This window comes from Antennarius striatus, chromosome 5, assembly GCF_040054535.1.
Source record: "Antennarius striatus isolate MH-2024 chromosome 5, ASM4005453v1, whole genome shotgun sequence".
NCBI lineage: Eukaryota > Metazoa > Chordata > Actinopteri > Lophiiformes > Antennariidae > Antennarius > Antennarius striatus.
Genome location: NC_090780.1, coordinates 11,505,068 through 11,523,286, shown reverse-complemented (window position 1 = coordinate 11,523,286; position 18,219 = coordinate 11,505,068). Strand labels below are relative to the sequence as shown.

At 38.5% G+C, this 18,219-nt stretch overlaps 1 protein-coding gene across 2 annotated transcripts in view; it reads right to left on the bottom strand.

The window, feature by feature from the left end:
* The window catches only part of ca16b (carbonic anhydrase XVI b), a 146,673-nt gene that overhangs the window by 111,169 nt on the left and 17,285 nt on the right, over positions 1 to 18,219 (bottom strand). The gene's annotated exons all lie outside the window — the stretch shown is intronic.

The window sequence follows — 18,219 nt, the reverse complement described above, 5'->3', positions numbered from 1 at the left end:
ACTCTATCCCACTGACATTCAAAACCTGTATTGTAACCATATAATGGATAATATTTGTTTCCTGCTGCTAGAGGGATGCAAACAATTGGGTACACAGATTGTTTCTGTGAAACAGGGAATGGAATAAGAGCACAATCTTCCAGACTCAAAGTGGAGACACAAATCACTGTTCCAGTCTTCAATTTAGTGGACTTTCTAGTACAACCACCTGCATATTGTACTAAACACTGTGTTCAGTGTTTTTCAAGTGTTCAGTTACTTTCACAGATGTGCATCTTGAGAAAAATTATGTTATATGCAAAATACCTTAAATTATAAGAATAGTCTATTCATGTGTGTCTTTGCGACCCTTCTCCCTAAAACATTATTAAACAATAATATGACTATAATAATAAATGATAATAAAACTTTGAATCACTGAAGACACAACAACCTAAGGAAAATCACAGGTGGCTGAAAATAAATTGATAAAAAATTGGTCAAATTTAACTGGATACAGATAATGCTTGGTGTATGGACTTTTTGGTGTACTGTATAATTTGAATGTTGTATCATGATTCAGTAAACTTGACAACTCCTGTATGTAACATTTTATAGTCTCGTGGGGTTAAAGGTGACGTCAGCAGGTCTCCCTGGGCTAGCTGATGTCAAGCTGCCTTTGCAAAGAGACTTGTACTGGCTTGATCAACATCTGAACACACAAAATAGAAACACACATGCATGAACACACACATCTTCCACTACTTAAAACAAGCTCAGCTCTTACTAATAGTTGCATCATTACAGGGGATTAATTATAATAAGTGGTACACTTTGAAACAGGGGCTGTTCAACACTTTTGTATGAAATGTCTTCACTGTAATATTTAAAATGAAATGCATTTATTACTTCAAGATCACAAAGGCTGCAAAGGTAAAGTCGTAAGTATGTTAATTTTACATGCCTCAGTTCAACGTGGGGAATCACCGTCACCACGGAGAATCACAACGGATAAGGTAGTCTCTGCAGACTATTTGGAGGCAGGTTATGAGAGGAGGGCTTCACTGTTTTTGATCAGAGCACACAGAAGACAGCACCATGTCAACAGTTTACACTCATCCATGTCATCCATCCCCTCTGGGCACGGGATTATAGCCATAGCATCTCTGATAGAGCAGAGCAGACAACACAAGACTGTGATAGGCCTGGGGAAGGAGGCTGCACTCAAACATTCATAAATTTTAAATTAACCAATAATTTAAAAATTCAAATGAGATACAAGATGAGATGATTATATATGGAGATTCTGGCCTCAAATGTGTTATAATATTAAAGGCTTTGTGGGATTTTGTCTAATTTTTCACATCAGGGAATTTTTAGGGTGTGTGGAGAAAATGAAAGGCCTCAATAACACCTAGAATAAAACACCTTGTAAAAAGTTGTCCAATTCAAAATTGTTTCCCTTTTTTTTTATTGCCTTGGGGGCAGTTAAATCATCTGCGCTGCCATTAAGCCCTGTTATATGTTCCATAATATCACACTCAACAACAAGCTGGAACCCCTGAGAGCCCTTGAAAAACAGCAGCCTAACAACAAGCACAGATGCGTTTAACTTGCATTAGTCGCTGGGGACCGGAGTTAAATATCGAGCTCATCAGCTGTGTAAGCATCAGGCATGAGGAGGACCAGAGCTCGTCCAAGTCAACACGAGGACTTATGAGTGTGAATTAAGCTTCAAAACTTCTTGAGTTTCAGCGTCCACGTAATTTGACTAAATAAAGAGTGGCACCGTGACAACGTATGAAAGAGGTGTATTCAACACTCCGCAAGCAATACACATCTATATTACAGATGGCTGAAATTGTGTGTTTAGCTGACAATATCTGGGGTGGTGAATATCTCAATAGTCCTTTCTTTATATAGTTTGCCGAATCACTTCATAAGCTATAGTCCAAATAAATTAAGTACGCATTATAATCAAAGGTCAAATTAAATTAATATAGAAACATTTTCAGGTTGCTGTCGTAATTGTATGCATTAACAATAAAACATACACAATCAATATTCATATCAATCTACCATCAAAATCATGTTTGTGATTTGCCTGGTGTTAGTACGGCAAAATGACACACCTCTCAAAGGACAACTGCACTGAAGTTAAGTATTTGGCTACTGGCTTTTATTAGAATGGAAAAGCAGAAATAGAAACACTGGACCTAAGATAGAGCCCAAAGTCCTTTCCATAGTATGTTGAATTTTGAATAACAAGCAATGTTACATATTTAAGACAAAAATCCGATCATTTCTACTCCAGGCTCACCATAGACAGTACAATGGTAGTCACTTAAGCCATGCTCACACTACAGGAGTGTCAAAATCCTAATCAATTATGAAATCATACTTCATCTCTCTCTCACACACACACACACACACACACACACACACAAACACACAAACACACACACACGCACACACACACACACACTCTCCCCAGATTATCTCCTCTTCAAATGTCAAACATGCAGACACGACAAGATTGAAGAATAATGGAGCACTACAGGGTTTCATTAAGTTTCTCATGCCCAAGGGAGCAATGAATGCACCTCCTCAATAGATATCCAAAAACAGCTGTGTAAGTAAACAAAATGAGAGATGAAGTTGCTGTAATCAATGGTTTACTTTGGTGTGAATGAAAAAAAATTGTTGGGATACAAGGCAAACACAGCTGTACATCTGTCATTGAGAACATCAGGTGGGATTTTAATTGCTGGTTTATGTGCCAACAGTAGCATGCTAACTAACGTGAGCCTAAAAGGCTAAGATGTTTACTGTTCCTCCATAAAACAATCATCTGTTACAGGAGGCCTCTCATTGGGTATTAACATTTTTTTACTGTCCGTGAGAAAATCAGCAGCCTTAGAATGGAACTGTTAGTGGCTCACACTTGGGGTCAACACTGATGCAGACTAAAATTCATGAACAGCTTTTTAACCCATCTCTCTCCTACCACGTAAGGTTAGCTTTATTCACCTACAGTAATCATTTATCATAAAATAAATGTAGAAAAAAATGTGTAATTACCTTATACACTGAGTCGTTAACCAGTCCATAATGTTCAGTATTCAGCTGAATATTTTCTAAAAAAGATTTGTAGCTCTATTCACTTGACCCATCCCAATTTTCTCAGCATGTCTCTCAATTAGATGCAGAGAATGTACATCATGGCAGTAATTAGACTATGGTTGAAACAAAATATACATTATCCCACCCCACTAAACTGAAGCAAGCTGTGTTTTTCAGAGTATAAACGGGTAAACTACTAATGCAAATAGCTCTCCATATAAAGGAACAAATCTGCATACTGGAGGAGGCGGCTGTGGTCTGTACAGTCTCAACTGCAATGTATAAAGTCAACTGAGAAACTCTACTTAGCTTTTTGCTTTATCTATTTATATTTTCAAAATGAATACCTGACTCAGCCTGCAGTGAGAGGACGTCTGCACAGCAAGAAGACTAAATATTAATGATTACATAGCTCTCAAGAACAAAACTGTAAAGACAACAGATAATTTCAATTTCTGCATTTAAAAAGAAACATACCTCCCAGCCATTTGTTTATGCACATTGGAGTTTAACATGAAGTGAGCAGAAACAAATTTATAAATAGGTCAATATTTCATAGATCTCATATGATATACTGTATTGTTTAAACATATTTCTCTGCTTTAAACCCTAAGAGATTAATTCCAACAAACTACAATCCTGCTGTCTTCCTCTGAAACTGTGTAGTAATTACATATCATATGCATCATCACTTTGTTCTTTTTCGGGTTTCTTTCCAATACATCCTGTGTCCTAACCACATGGTTATTGTTATAAGTCACAGTGGTAAAACTAGGTCAGGGGTTCTTTGTAAAGCAGAGCAACAGTAAAGGAGGTAAACTGAGCTTGATTTGAAGAGTGCGCATGTTTTTTAATTCCTCAGGATATGGGCAATGAGGCTAGATATCCCCATAAGTCACAACAAGGACCTCGGAAAAATTATTATTGCAAATGGAAAATAGGAAAAGGATACAGCACAGATGAAGCTGAAGCTAAAACGTCAAGATTTGAAATAATAAGACAACTCAAATCCCAATGCAGATATCTATGCCTACACAGCTAAAATCAAAAAAGCTGTTTCAGCAAACTAGGCTCACCTTAGGGCCACAGAATTGCAGTCATATTAGAGTAAAAGTAAGCCCACTGGTCAAACAACATTTTTCCTTGTATGGCTCAGTGAAACAATGAACATAAACAAGACCCATCTGATGACACAGGCCAGCAAAAGGCACCTCTACTTAAGATGGTCAATGTGTTTAAAACCTGGTGAGGCTAAATGTACAGTTTGCTTTCAATTACAAGATGAGCAGATATATAAACTGATGACTAAATCATAGCAATCACTTCATGGTTGGAGGGGATACAAATTCCAAAAACCTAATTGTGAGCATGTCAAGAACTTTTTGTGCTTATTTTTTATCCATTAGGTTTACTGACTAGAAGTTCTTCTGTACATTCAACACGGCTGAGATGAGGTGTTTTCATCAATGCTGTATGACGCACTGAAAGCCTTAAATAAGCAGTAGTAGAAAAAAGTTAGGTGACAGAAACTGAAACAAAACCATTAAATAAAGTAAAGTCTTTCAAATAAAATTCTATACACAAACCTGTATAAATTGTGTGCAAGATGGCCATGGGGAAGTGTAACAATAAAGCCTTCAGAAAAAGACGAGGGTATTCGAGGTCAACTGAACTTCCTTGTGCAACATTTGCTCTGCAGTCGTGAGGGTACGACCATCTCATTATAATCATATTCAATTTCTCAACCCACTTCCAGTTCAGACAAACTGTATTCTCTACTGTACTGTATACAAATTTTCTTCTGAAAAGGTATAGTGAAAAGGTTCACATTATCTGTACTATATTATTACAGAGGTCAGGACCTGACAAGGCCAGAGCAGTGCAGTGCTTCATGTCACACTCTTCTTAAACTTTTAATACAAGGACAAATGCGCAACACAGAACATTAAATGATAGATTTGATAGACCATGTGGTCTCCAATGTATTCAGTCTTCCTTTAATAGAAACAAGAAAGAAAGAAAGATCATACAGAAACCAAAGTCCATCTCACTCCAGAAGGGGTGGTGTCTGTGTCTTCCTCCAAATCAGGTCCTCTACCAGACGCCTTTTAGTTTGAGGGTTCGGTGCAGTATCTCAGCTGTTGCTAGGACTGTGCTCTTCTGATCCAAGACTTAAAATGTTGTTTTTGGTATCCACTGAAGGCTCTCTCACAAGTTTAGGGGTTGTTAAGCAGTGGCAATAAGGAGCAGATCTTGATCACTTTACACAGCTTAACCAAATTTGATACTGGAGGAATTGGCGCATGTACGGAGAGTCTTAAGCATGAGAACAGTCATAAGAATGAGGTGTCTTACAGAGTAATTATCCTTTTTGACATTAGTTTTCTGCAGTTTTTTTTTCTTTCAACCTTAGGTTGTATTTCAACCTAAGTGTTGTATCCTTTGACCTTAGTGACCATAGTTTTCAATGGGTCCGGTTCATAAAACACAATGTTAAGCTTTTTTGAATTTAATGTTTTTTTACAAACATATATTGAATTGTATAGTTTTGAAACATATCAAAGAAATGTAGAAGAAAGAAGCAAACACGAGAAAGAAAGAAAGAAAGAAAGAAAGAAAGAAAGAAAGGAAAAATACATCGACGTAATCAGGTTAGCCCAAGGTACGAGTTACCGTCGTCTTTTGGACAGAAGTTTACGGTACCATAACTCGTACCATAGGCAAAGGAATGCAAATTAAGTGAAAAATTATTGAATCCAGTAAACTAAAATAAAAAGCACATTACAGTTAAAGCATAAGAACGTCCCGGTCCACACGTCCCGGTCCTCTCTCCTGTCTCTCCTCCTCCTTCTGCTTATACTCATGTTGATAAACGCACTGATGCGTTTACGTGTGGACGGAGATTTTTTTGAAAACACTGTCGTGTGGACGCGAATCGTTTTCGATGCCGGCATTGTGTGGACGGGGCCTCAGAATGACTTCATTGACATAACAATAGCAGTTCACAGCTGACTAAAGGTACTCACAGTCATGAATGCTCTAGCTAGTAGACGGATAGCGCAACTACAGCCACTAGCTTTTTAACTCTATTTTAATATTTTTTATTATATACGCCTTATAATCCAGTGTGCCTTATAGTGCAGAAAATACTATAAATGGTTTAGGGGTCCCGTATTATGCTTTTTTTAATTCATGTCATTCAGCTGCCAAATGTTCAACTACACTGTATTTGAAATGTCTTGCCCCAAAATGATCCGTGGTCCTCAATATCTTTGATTGAATATTGATAAAAGCGCTTCTGCCCCCAAACACTCTGTGTTAATGGGGCATAGCTCTCAGCTCCCTATCTCTACCCCCCCCCCCCTCTGAGACTCCTCTATCAATAACTCCCTCCCCCCACGCGTTCACGGGCGTTTTGTTTTGATCCAGTGTTGGACTGGTCGTCAGTCTGAAACTTTTCTTTCAGAAACTTCTTTACCACGTATTTCACTCTTATTTTTCTTGTGTTTGTCTCTCTTGTTAATAACTGTTGATTTCTCTGCACTGAGCGTAAAGCTGCTTTCAGCCGAACGTGATTCTGTTGTTCATTATGTAAACACTACACGGGCTGATCCAATTGACCGGTAAATATCGCAAAGAATTTAAAACACACAGTGTTTGCAAATGGGCCGAAAATCAGTGGCAACAACAACAGATGTTTACAGACAGGACATACGCTATTTCTCGACAATTGTCCCAGACAATGAGAGATTGTAGGGAGCAAAACTATCACAGACTAAATGAAACATGGGACAGGTAAGCCAAAGCGTGTGTGTGTGTGTGTGTGTGTGTGTGTGTGTGTGTGTGTGTGTGTGTGTGTGTGTGTGTGTGTGTGTGTGTGTGTGCGTGCGTGAACGTATCCAGTCTTTGTCTCTCACAAGACTAGGACTGAATGAGAATTTCACCTCTTGATTTCTGCCTGGATTATTTCACATGCAGTGTTTACATCAATTGATGGTAACCCTTGACTGGTGACAGTGAATATCTGTTAGGCTGTAAATAAAGGCTGAGGCTGTTTGTTTATCAGTGGTATGGACACGCGCAGCTCTGTTTGCTATGACGATGAGGATATGCCTTTAGTGAGCACACACAATGAAGCGGAGCTAACTAGTTAGCCAAATGCTAACTAGTTCCTCACAAACTGAGTTCAACAGTCTGTGAGGAACTTTCAATGCGTTTAAGTCTGAGCTAGGACATTACCGCACAATGCTACCGTAGACTGAAAGAACTCCCCCCTTGGGGATTGCCACGTCAGTGCCCTTTGTGATGTCACAAATACCACTCTAGCAAAATCCATTCGTTTTGATTCAATCCAGGCCATGAATTCCTAAAACTCAACATATTTATTGATACAGGAAGCGTTTGTTTACCAGATTCTAGGAGTTGGTCAGGTTAGGGAGGACCATTATGTAAATGTAGAGACCTGTATGTAATTTTCATAATAGAGGCTGGGCTGAGTGCTGTAGGACAGAGAGCTGCCCCAGCCTCTGTATAAGCTCAAAAGTGCTCAAAAGGGCCCACACCCGAGGACCCTCTCCAAAATCTACTAGTGGAGTCCACTCCATATGGTTAGCACCTCCAACTTTTTGCTTAAAAATCTATTGTTCTTCTTCCCGATGTGGCTGTTAGCTGGTATTACCCCTTCTGTCACCAGTGCCTTATTATTCTTAACATCGACCACAACTATGTCCAGTTGGTTAGCCTGCAGCTGTTTGTTAGTCTGGTCGCTGACGTCCCACAGCTTCTTGGCCCTGTTATTCTCAACCAGCTTTGGTGATATGTCCCACTGGGATTTGGGTACTTCTTGCCCATACTGGTTACAGATGTTCTGCATATGCTGATCCAGCAAGCATCAAACCTGCTTCACCTGTTTCTCTGTGCTGGATCATCTCAGGGGTGTCTTTGCACAGCCTGCCCTTTGGGTGTGCTCTACACCGACAGATCATGACCTCTATGGCCCTTCTGTGTAGGGCCTGTTCTGTCCGTCAGCCCAGTCACTTTTTCTTTCTGATGGTGGGACATGCCATGTAAGGTTCGGTTCCTCCATACTGTTTTATCCTCTTTCTCCTCTCTCTCATCAGGTGTCTGCTGTGTGAGGTATTCACTTGGATATTCATCCTATCTAGTCATCTTGTAGATGAACCTCGATATTTTGTGCTGGACTGCGCTCACCAGTCCTCAGCTTCTGTCTTTCCACTGAGTGTACAATCTCAGAGTGCTGGACTTGGGTGAAACTCACCATGCATGGTGAGGAGCTTCTTTGTCTTGATATCTGCGCCTTCAATCTCCAACTTTGACCAGCTAATGACCCAGTAGGGTATCGGCTGACTGGCATACATGCTGGTAACTGACTCTTACCATTCAGAAAATTTTTCAGGACTTGACTTACTCCCTGGAGGTATCTGGCTGTGGCTAACTTCTTTGCAGCCTCCTTAACCATTCAGTACTGATCGTTGCATACACATACAAAAATACACATATTAAGAGCTTGGAACAGGCACTGTTGTAGTTTCTGACTCTTGGACTCTCTTGTGAATTTAAACTTCATCATGTGGAGAAAGTACTGTGAAACTTAGCCAAACAACAGGAGATAAGTGTATTTCTAGGTAGCACTTGTACAGTGAATTAAGTTAATGAACTCTGCTGCACTCACCAGTTGAGTGCATCAGAGGCTCTGATGAAAACCATTAACAAGATTAAACAAATTCAGGGAGAGTGACCTCTTGACTAGAGTAGATATAGTTTGTTGTCTCCACAGACTACAATAAACACTCTGCCAATGTGTCTTAGTACACAGTGGCAGGACTGGACACAACAGCTTTGACAGTGATAAGAAAATTTACCGTGTATAGTGAGCTTTTCAATTTCCAATATGTGGGAATTGGATTGCTTAAGTGCCAAGAGCTTATGAGGGCATTCCTCAGGACACAGCGCGCAGTCATGCATGAATTGTCTTGTTATTGATTCTGAAATAAATTCTTGTGCCTCTGGTGGACCCATTACACTCCTCACACATAAATGAATGTGAAATAAACTCATGAATGGTGATGGTAGATTATTGGCATTACTTGGGTATCACTCGTTAACTTAACAGAGAGTGATATTGACACCACTGGGCCGGTAATGTGATCACAGATAGCAACTACTACAGTAAGATGGCTTCAGGAAAAGATTTGTGCAAATAGCAGGAGTGAAATATCACTGTACTGGGCTTGCACTAGGAGGTAGTACGACTAAGCCACTGTGGCTCAGTGTAAAAGAATTCAGTAAGCCACAAAAACCCACATTCTGTGTCCAAGACAGCGGCTTGCTGCAATAGCAAGTAAAACTTACAAGTAAACATTGACTAATACCAAGAATCGAATTTATTAAAATTAAAGTATCTAAGTCAAAGTTAAAATGTCTTGTAGTCCAAGTAAAACTTACAAGTAAACATTGAGTAATATTTTGCATGACTGCATCTTCACATAGTGAATGCAAGTTTTCAATTGTTGCGGGGTGTAAAACCACACTTGTCATAGGGGGGTGTGGGGGGATAACCCCCCGCATGGGGGATTGGGGGCCCCCCCGGGAAATGTTTTAGAAAATGGGGTTGCTTTCCTGCATTCTGGTGCATTCTGAGGGCAAAATCTTCTGTTCAGTTTACCTACAAAAATACACTAAAGTCAACAGTTCAAGCTTAACTATCTGTATTTCTATCCTATTTTATGCAGGTATAAATGTGACATTCAACAATTGAAAACTTGCATTCACTATGTGAAGATAGTCATACAAATATTACTCAATGTTTACTTGTAAGTTTTACTTGGACTAGAATACATTTTAACTTTGACTTAGACAACACCATTGGTATGCCATAGTTTAATTTTTTTTTTAATTCGATAATATAATTTTTCATTTCAATTTAAAAAGGCATATAAAATAGCAAGCGAGGTGAATACACATTTACATGCATCGCTGGTTATTCCTGCCGGTCATAGAGATCAAAAGTCTAAGACTACAAAAAAGTATTGATAATATCTTTCATTTACCTTCTGATCGGTCTGTCACAACTCCTACCCCCTCACAGCATTCACCATTTGTTGTTCAATTAGAATTTTAACACAAAATCTACTATAAAACACTCATTTTCAATCGATCGTCCTTGCCTTGTCGTCACCAATTTGCGGGTTTAGCTTATAAAAAAAGAATCTTTTTGTTTTTCATTGGACGAGAGGAGGCCATGACCCGAGTGCATATTTAATGATCGGGAGCGTTCGGGTCACTTCGGCTATTTCCGTCGGCTACTTCCGTCGGCATGCTTCGGCTAAATTCCGTCGGCATGCGGAAATAGCAGCGCTGGCGGAAAAGCGAGCAGCGGAAAAGCGAGCAGCGGAAAAGCGAGCGGCGCTAGCAAGCGAAAAAGTATTAAGTTTTAGCCTTTTTTTCCGTAAAAATAAGAACGCCACTGTGGCTACACAGTCTAAAAACCTTGTAGCCAATCTGGAATTTACTTTGCCTATGGCAAAGTGGCGAATGGCTAGCGCAAGCCCAGCTGTAAGAAAGCAACAAAATGTGTGTGAAAAATGTGGAAATTCTATGTGATAAGAAGAAATCTGCATAACCGTGATGAAAAATACATAACCTTCAGCACACTGGCCAAATGACTACAGTATTTATAAATAATACCACTACACTAGGACTTAACATGCATCACTTCTAAACAGGCTCTCCATGCCTGCCTGAGGCCATACATGCAACCAGACCCCCTCTCATCCTCTGTAAATGCTTCTGATGTAGGACTGTAATCAATACTTAAAGGATGAATTAAGAACAGATAAATAAAAGCATGACCAGAAATGCACTGGATGCCTCTCTCAGTAGCATCTTTACCAGCTTTACCGTTTATACAGCTCATCATTCATCTTCTAATTATAGGTACATTTTGCAATACATTGCACATTAATGTCATCATCTAAGTTTACAAATGAAAATCAATTGTTTCATGTGACTGTTTCAGCTGGGTTTGAAATTAACCGTACATAACCACATGCTGCTTGGTGCAGTTCATGGTTAATTATTTATACTGAATTTTATTTACCGTTACAAGTATAAATTTCACATTTTTTTATGGCTGTCACTTTAGCGCGTTAATTAGATTAATTCATTACGCGGCAAATTAACGTGCTATAAAAATTAACGCAATTAATCGTGAGTGGCAAGTCAATGCGCAAGTATTTTAAATTTGGCCCACTGAGTGACCCATATGCTGCAGTGGCACGTCACTTCCTATCTGCGCCACTAGTCAAAAGCAGGGTGACTGACAACAGCGATGGACGTGACACAGGAGAGGGAGGCAAGCCAACTCGGACCTTTGGGCGGAAAGTTTATTTCTAAAAAGAACAAAGACGGGACTATCAACAAAAACGCAGTGATTCTGCACTGTAGACAGCTCAGTAGTATAGCGGGTTGTCCAATGATTCGAGAACGGTGGTTCGATTCCCACTCCCGCAGAGTCATTTGTCGTTGTATCTTTGGGCAAGACACTTTACCGTCCTTGCATCCATTTGTGTGTGAATGTGTGTGATTGTTCCAGTGGTGGTCGGAGGGGCCGTAGGCGCAGATTGGCAGCCACGCCTCTGTCAATCTGCCCCAGGGCAGCTGTGGCTACATACGTAGTCTACCATCACAAAGTATGAATGAGGACTGAATGAATAATGGATCCAATGTAAAGCGTCTTTGAGTGTCTAGAAAAGCGCTATATAAATGTTATCCATTATTATTATTATTATTGTTATTAATATTATTATTTGTACCTTTTGTAAAAGAGAATTTTCATATCACCGAAGCAGCTCCAGCCTAAGGCATCATTTAAACACAGGGTTGAACGTTAGCTTACCCTTTTAAAGGAAAAGCCTGTTGGCATCTTGCCAATGATATTGCCGTATTTAGAGGCAATTTATACTATTAATTTTCAATTGCTGTATTGAGTAATCTTTAGTATTCATTTTGATTGAGAGTCTGCTTATGTGCGTATTTGAGACTCAGCCTTATTTTATTTCTAAATTTTAGTTATTTCATTCAACTATTTGTATTGCAATTTTGAGAAATGCACCTGGCCTAATTGGTTTGCTGATGTGCTTGGCCTTTTTTCTTTTGAATTTCATTTATAAAGCACACTCAACCAATAAAAACGTGGATTTCAAATCTTCTGTTCTTGGTGCATTATATTGATTAGTCATGCACTACAATTCTGTAATGTCCTAGAATTTAAAGTATTTATTTGGGGGCCTTTAGCAGGTATGAGATTTAAATGTGATTAATTAATTACAAATCCTGTAATTAGATTACTTTTTTTAATCGCCTGACAGCACTATTTTTTTTAATATATTTACTTGTGAAGACCATGCAATATGGTGAGCCTCCTGGGTTTCCTCTATGAACTATTATCTTCATTGATTTTACATTGGATGAGTTGAAATGCTAAAAATAAATGAAATATTAAAAGCAAAATACTCTCCTTTCCTGCAGTTCCACTCATCCACATTATTTCTAAACAAAATGATCAAAATATACAAACTGCTCTGAAATAAATTATTTCTAATATTTTCTAAAGACAAATAAAAAAGTTTTTACTCATTTCTTCAGTTCCCTCATAATCTGATGTAGTTCCTCATACTGGTTTGTATAGTGTGTAAACAAGTGGCCCCAAAGCTTTTCAATAATTTTTTCAACAGTTTTTTAAAATGACAACTGATGTGAGCCAAAATCACGATAGACCTTATCAATAAATGGCAGATAAATAATTTATTTTTTCACTTTACTTGGTGAATATTTTACCTAAATCAATCTGGTCTTTTTATTAACCATGCATCAATATTTATGTGACCGGCAGATTCTGTTCTTGTATTGGAGAGAACAATGTTGAAGACCTAGATGTAAGTTCCAATGAGTTCTGAAGAAGGAACTGCCTGCCTCGCCTGGTCATACATCACTTTCATTTTCAAAAGCAAAACAAATTCCCTTCTCTGTGACTTCAATGTGTGCAAAATGGACCAGCCTAAGGCCTCTCAACATCATCTTGGTGTGTGTGTGTTCACTGTGTACATGTATGTTGATATTCTACAATGTAAAGCATAAGAAGCATAATGTAAAACTCCATAAATCGCAGTTATTTTGTGTTCATTATTCAATAAATGGACTTCCTGTTGCTGCAGCATAAATAAACCTCATAGGGTACTTCACACATCTGAACATATTATGACAATGCCATACTCTTTCCACAATGCCAGAGTACTCAAATCATGCAGAATCCTGTTTGAGTGCTGTTACTACCTCGAGGCATCACAGAGTTGGAACAAACTGAAACCCTTTTTTACCTTCAAACGGATATTGGGGCAAAATAACAGAATGAATGAAAATACTGCTACGTAAATACAGTCATATGACAAAGTTTGGGCTCCCCTGAAAATTTCAATTACATTGCACCTTCGTTCTTTGCAGCTAATGCGTTCCAGGAACCACAATCGATTAAAGAATCCAAGATCGAGATTGCAATATATTTATCTGATTATTGACGGTAATTTAAACAATTTTGAACCCTCCCCATACTGATATTAAAGTACCTTCTATCTGTATTAACTTTTCCCACACTCTGATAGACTGTTTAAAGCACTTTTGTGTCTCGCGAAAGTCCGAAACTGACGGAACGGAGTACACTTTCGGATGCCGTCAGCCAATGTACTGCGCGTGACTGCCTACCAAAAATTTGCAATGAGGTGGAGTCACAAATGTTAATGCGCTATTTATAAATTATTTGACTGATGGATACCATAATATTTCGGTTGTGAATCTAGATCTATTAGACCAAATGAATATGTGCAATTTGTATTAAAAAAATTTGATACAACAGAAAAAAAAATCACATCAATATTAAGACCCTCCTTTTGCAAATATAACAGCTTCTGGTTTATGGATGGAGGTATTTTGGACCATTCCTCTTAAAAAAAAAAAAAAAAAAACAGAAGAAGAAAGAAAAAGAAATGTACTTTATTAATCCCACTTGGGGAAATTATTTTTTCTACTCAAGTTACTGGTTTTTGAAATGCATAATAGTATATACAGGATGTGTGTGTGTGTGTGTGTGTGTGTGTGTGTGTGTGTGTGTGTGTGTGTGTGTGTGTGTGTGTGTGTGTGTGTGTGTGTGTGTGTGTGTGTGTGTGTGTGTGTGTGTATGTGTGTGTGAGTGTGTGTGTGTCTGTGTCTGTGTCTGTGTGTGTACAGACCCCTGAAATAGACAAAAATACACAAGGGGCCCTGTAAGAATGCGGTATATACAGTGGGAGGTAGAGTGGCGGGCAGCTCTGAGAAGGTGCGCACTTCAAATGAGCAGCTTGTGTGTGCGCGGGGGGAGTGCCTTGTTCAAGGAAACCTTGGTAGTGCTTAGGGGGTGAGCTGGCACCTCACACTGCCAGCTCACACTCCAAATATTTCAGCCCCACCCGGATCTCAAACCTGCAACTTCCCGTCCCCAGTCCAAGACTTAGTGGACTGAGCTACTGCCGCCCCATTCAGTTAAGTTTGATGGTTGCTGAGCATGGACAACCTGCTTCAGATCATCCCACACATATTCAATTATATTCAGGTCTGGAGACTGGGATGTCCATCCCAGAACATTGTACATTGCTCTTTTGTGTGAATGCCAGAGTAGATGTTGAGCAGTGTTTGGATTTGCCTTTGAGCCCCAGAATAACTTCTACAAATCTACAACTTCTACAAATTGCACACAGCCTCACAACATGAAAGATCCTCCACCAAAATGTACCGTGATTAGCAAGAATTTTTCTTGGAATACTGTAATTTTTCACTGCCATGCATAACACCACTTGTTATGACCAATAACTCAGTCTTTGTTTCATCAGTCCATAGTACCTAATTCCAAAATTAATATGACTTGTCCAAATGCGCTTTTGCATACCTTAAGTGACATGTGTGTAGAAAAGGTTTCTTCTGCATCTGTCACATATAACATCTCTTTGTGCGAAGTGCACTGAACAGTTGAACAATGCAGTGACACTACCTGCAGCAACATGATGTTGTAGTTCTTTGTGGTGGTCTGTGTGATGTCTGACCATTCTCACCATACTTTGCCTTTGCCGCTCTGACATTTTTCATGGACTGCTACTTCTAGACTTAACAAGAATTGTGTTAGTGGTTTTCCATTTCGTCACTATGTTTCTCACAGTGGAAAATGACAGCTGAAATCCCTGAGAAAGCTTTTTGTAGCCTTTCCCTAAACCATGACGTTGAACAATCTTTTCTTTCAGGTCATTGTAGAGTTGTTTTGAGACCCCCATGTTGCCAATCTTCACGGGCGTTTCAAAGAGAAACGCAAAATACAATTGGCAACCTTAAACATCTTTACTCATGATTGCATGCACCTGCCTATGAGGATCAAGGCTTGATGAGCTCACCAAGCCAATTTTGTGTTCCAATTAACCAGTGCAAAGAAGTCACCGGTATTCAAATAAAAAAAATGCCAAGAGTCCCGAATGTTTCTACCTGTTTAATTTTGTTTTGATGCATCTTCTGTTAGTCCAATACACCTAGTTTCACTTCTGACATAACTGTGTCCATCAGTGATATACAGTATATTTTGATATATTAAAATTAAGTTGCTGATCCAAACTCCAAATGATTTATAAATGCAAATATTTGAAACTGTCAGAGATGCCCAAAGTTTTTCATATCACAGTATGCATAATATGCTTAACATGCACTGTTAACCTAAAAATAACTATGCATCAATGCTACAAAGGTATCAAGCAAGGCTATGATGAATGACTGTTTTATACCCACTCCCGTATCATTGCTGGTGTATTTGTGTTGGGCTGAGTGAATGATTTTGTCCTCACTACATTTGGTCAACAGGATGACTGACAGGTTGTGAACCTCTGTCATGTCAATAGCTGTGTGAATTCAGTAGTGAATTTGCTTATAGATTAATGTTATCCTTCTTCAGATATTGTCATTGCTTACATCTAGATAACTTGTAGCAAAAATAATCCATTGCTCATAAACTTCATAGTAGTAGACTATAAGGCAATAAAAAGTTTTCTGAAAGGTAACATCTGATTGAGCTTACTTGGCTGTAACTAAAGGCAATAAAAGAGCAGTGAAACCAATGGATGAGAGCTGGAAAGTACATGATTGTAAGTAAAAAATTCAAAAGGAAAATTGATTGGTTAAGTCATTTAACAAGAAAAAAATGCTGAAACTCAATAAATTGACAATGAAAAAAATCCTTGGTTAAAGACGCCACATAAACTAAACACAAACGCTAATAGTTATGCTTTTTTACAGAACATAATTCTAGTGAAAAGCAATGTTTTCTATTAAATAAACAAATGTGCTATTGTTTTAAAGATTCCTGAGCTATAATCTTTATTGTCAAAATATTTGATCAAGTATCAAATGACGAGGTTATTAAGACTGGTCCCATGTTTGTCGATGTCGCTTGTCCACCTTTCAGGGCACGAGCCTGCTTGAGCCTATCTCAACTGCGTATGGGCGAGAGGCATGGTATACCCCGGACGGGACGTCAACTCAATGCAGGGCCTGAAAACATAGTGTTTTCAGCTATACACTGATAACCCTTATCTGAGAGAAATGCTAATTCCAACTTTCTATTTGACAGAATAAACAGGAGCAACAAAAGGTACGACTTTTGATGGTATCTGGTTTTGTGTTATGAAATTTTTTTATTGAAAAATGCTGCATTTACAGGTTGTAACAGCATTTCAGATCTTCAGACAGATGGACATTCTTATAGTTTCCTCCTGACTTTGTTCTTGGTGAATGATAATAACCAGATATAGAAGACTGGATTTAGGAACATATTGTCTATTGTTCCTTGTGGGACAAACTGTAAAAATAGATTAGCTGTTCATAGCTAAAAGTCCCAGTTGTGATTTTTTTAGCACACAGATGTACGCATTTGTTACACAGTGACCTGTAATCAGGGTTTTTTTCAAATGTTGTTGACAGGACTAAGTCAACCTTTTTTATTCCACTGAATGGCATTTACTAATTACCTAGCATTATGAGGTAAGCTGCACATGTATGGGCCTAAGTGCCTAAACCTAAATTTTAATCTAACACTGAACCAATAAATGTTTTTTTCTTGTAATATATTTCTTTACATTGCACATACTGTGTACTCTAAAATATGTAACAACAGTAGCTCAAATCAACCACAACTGATTCAAGTTGATGCCTTTATATATCTTGTCTACCAAGAGTATAAAAAAGAAGGTATAAAACATTTACTAATCCCTCATTTTATCACTCAACCTCTCTATGGTACTTTACATGTCAGGTTATGCTGTATTTATTGACCCTCTCACTCCACTTAACCATGCAAAAAGAACTTTCATTGCACTATTGATGGACTGTTTATAATATCCTCAAGCCTGAAGACAGCCCAAACTATTTAATCTCAAAGTAAACCATTTATTCATGATAGGACTCAGTAATGACTTACATTAGTCAGATGCACATTTAGCATTTTTCACATAATTTCCCTTTCAACATTACATCAACACAAATTAAGGACACCAGAAGAGCAAGAACACTGACTGAGTGGACAGACGCTATTTGGAATCTCTGAGTGTTTACTGGTTACCTGGGGTTAACTCTTCCATGTATTGATCAACAAAGAGAAGCTCCCTGCCATACCTTTGGTACGACAGATAAGCAGGAATTTATACAGCGGATAACCTCGCTAAAGCAAGAATCTTTTGCCATCTTCAAAGTAAGATTTATGTTTTTTTCAGTAAGTGTGAAACAATGCTTTTCTAAAATGTCACAAAGAAAAGGCCATGGTATTCACGCTCCTTGTTAATCAGGGTTCCACTTCCACAAGTGTTGGAATGTTTGTATTGAGGAACAGAAACATTTGCATTCCCCATAGGGGAACATGACAACAGGATCGATAGGGTAGTCTCTAAACTAATTTTCTGTGTCCTAAAGCTGTAATTCAGCACTACTGCTATTTCTTGAAATTCTGCAGTTGACTTACTGATATTTTTAACAGTCATT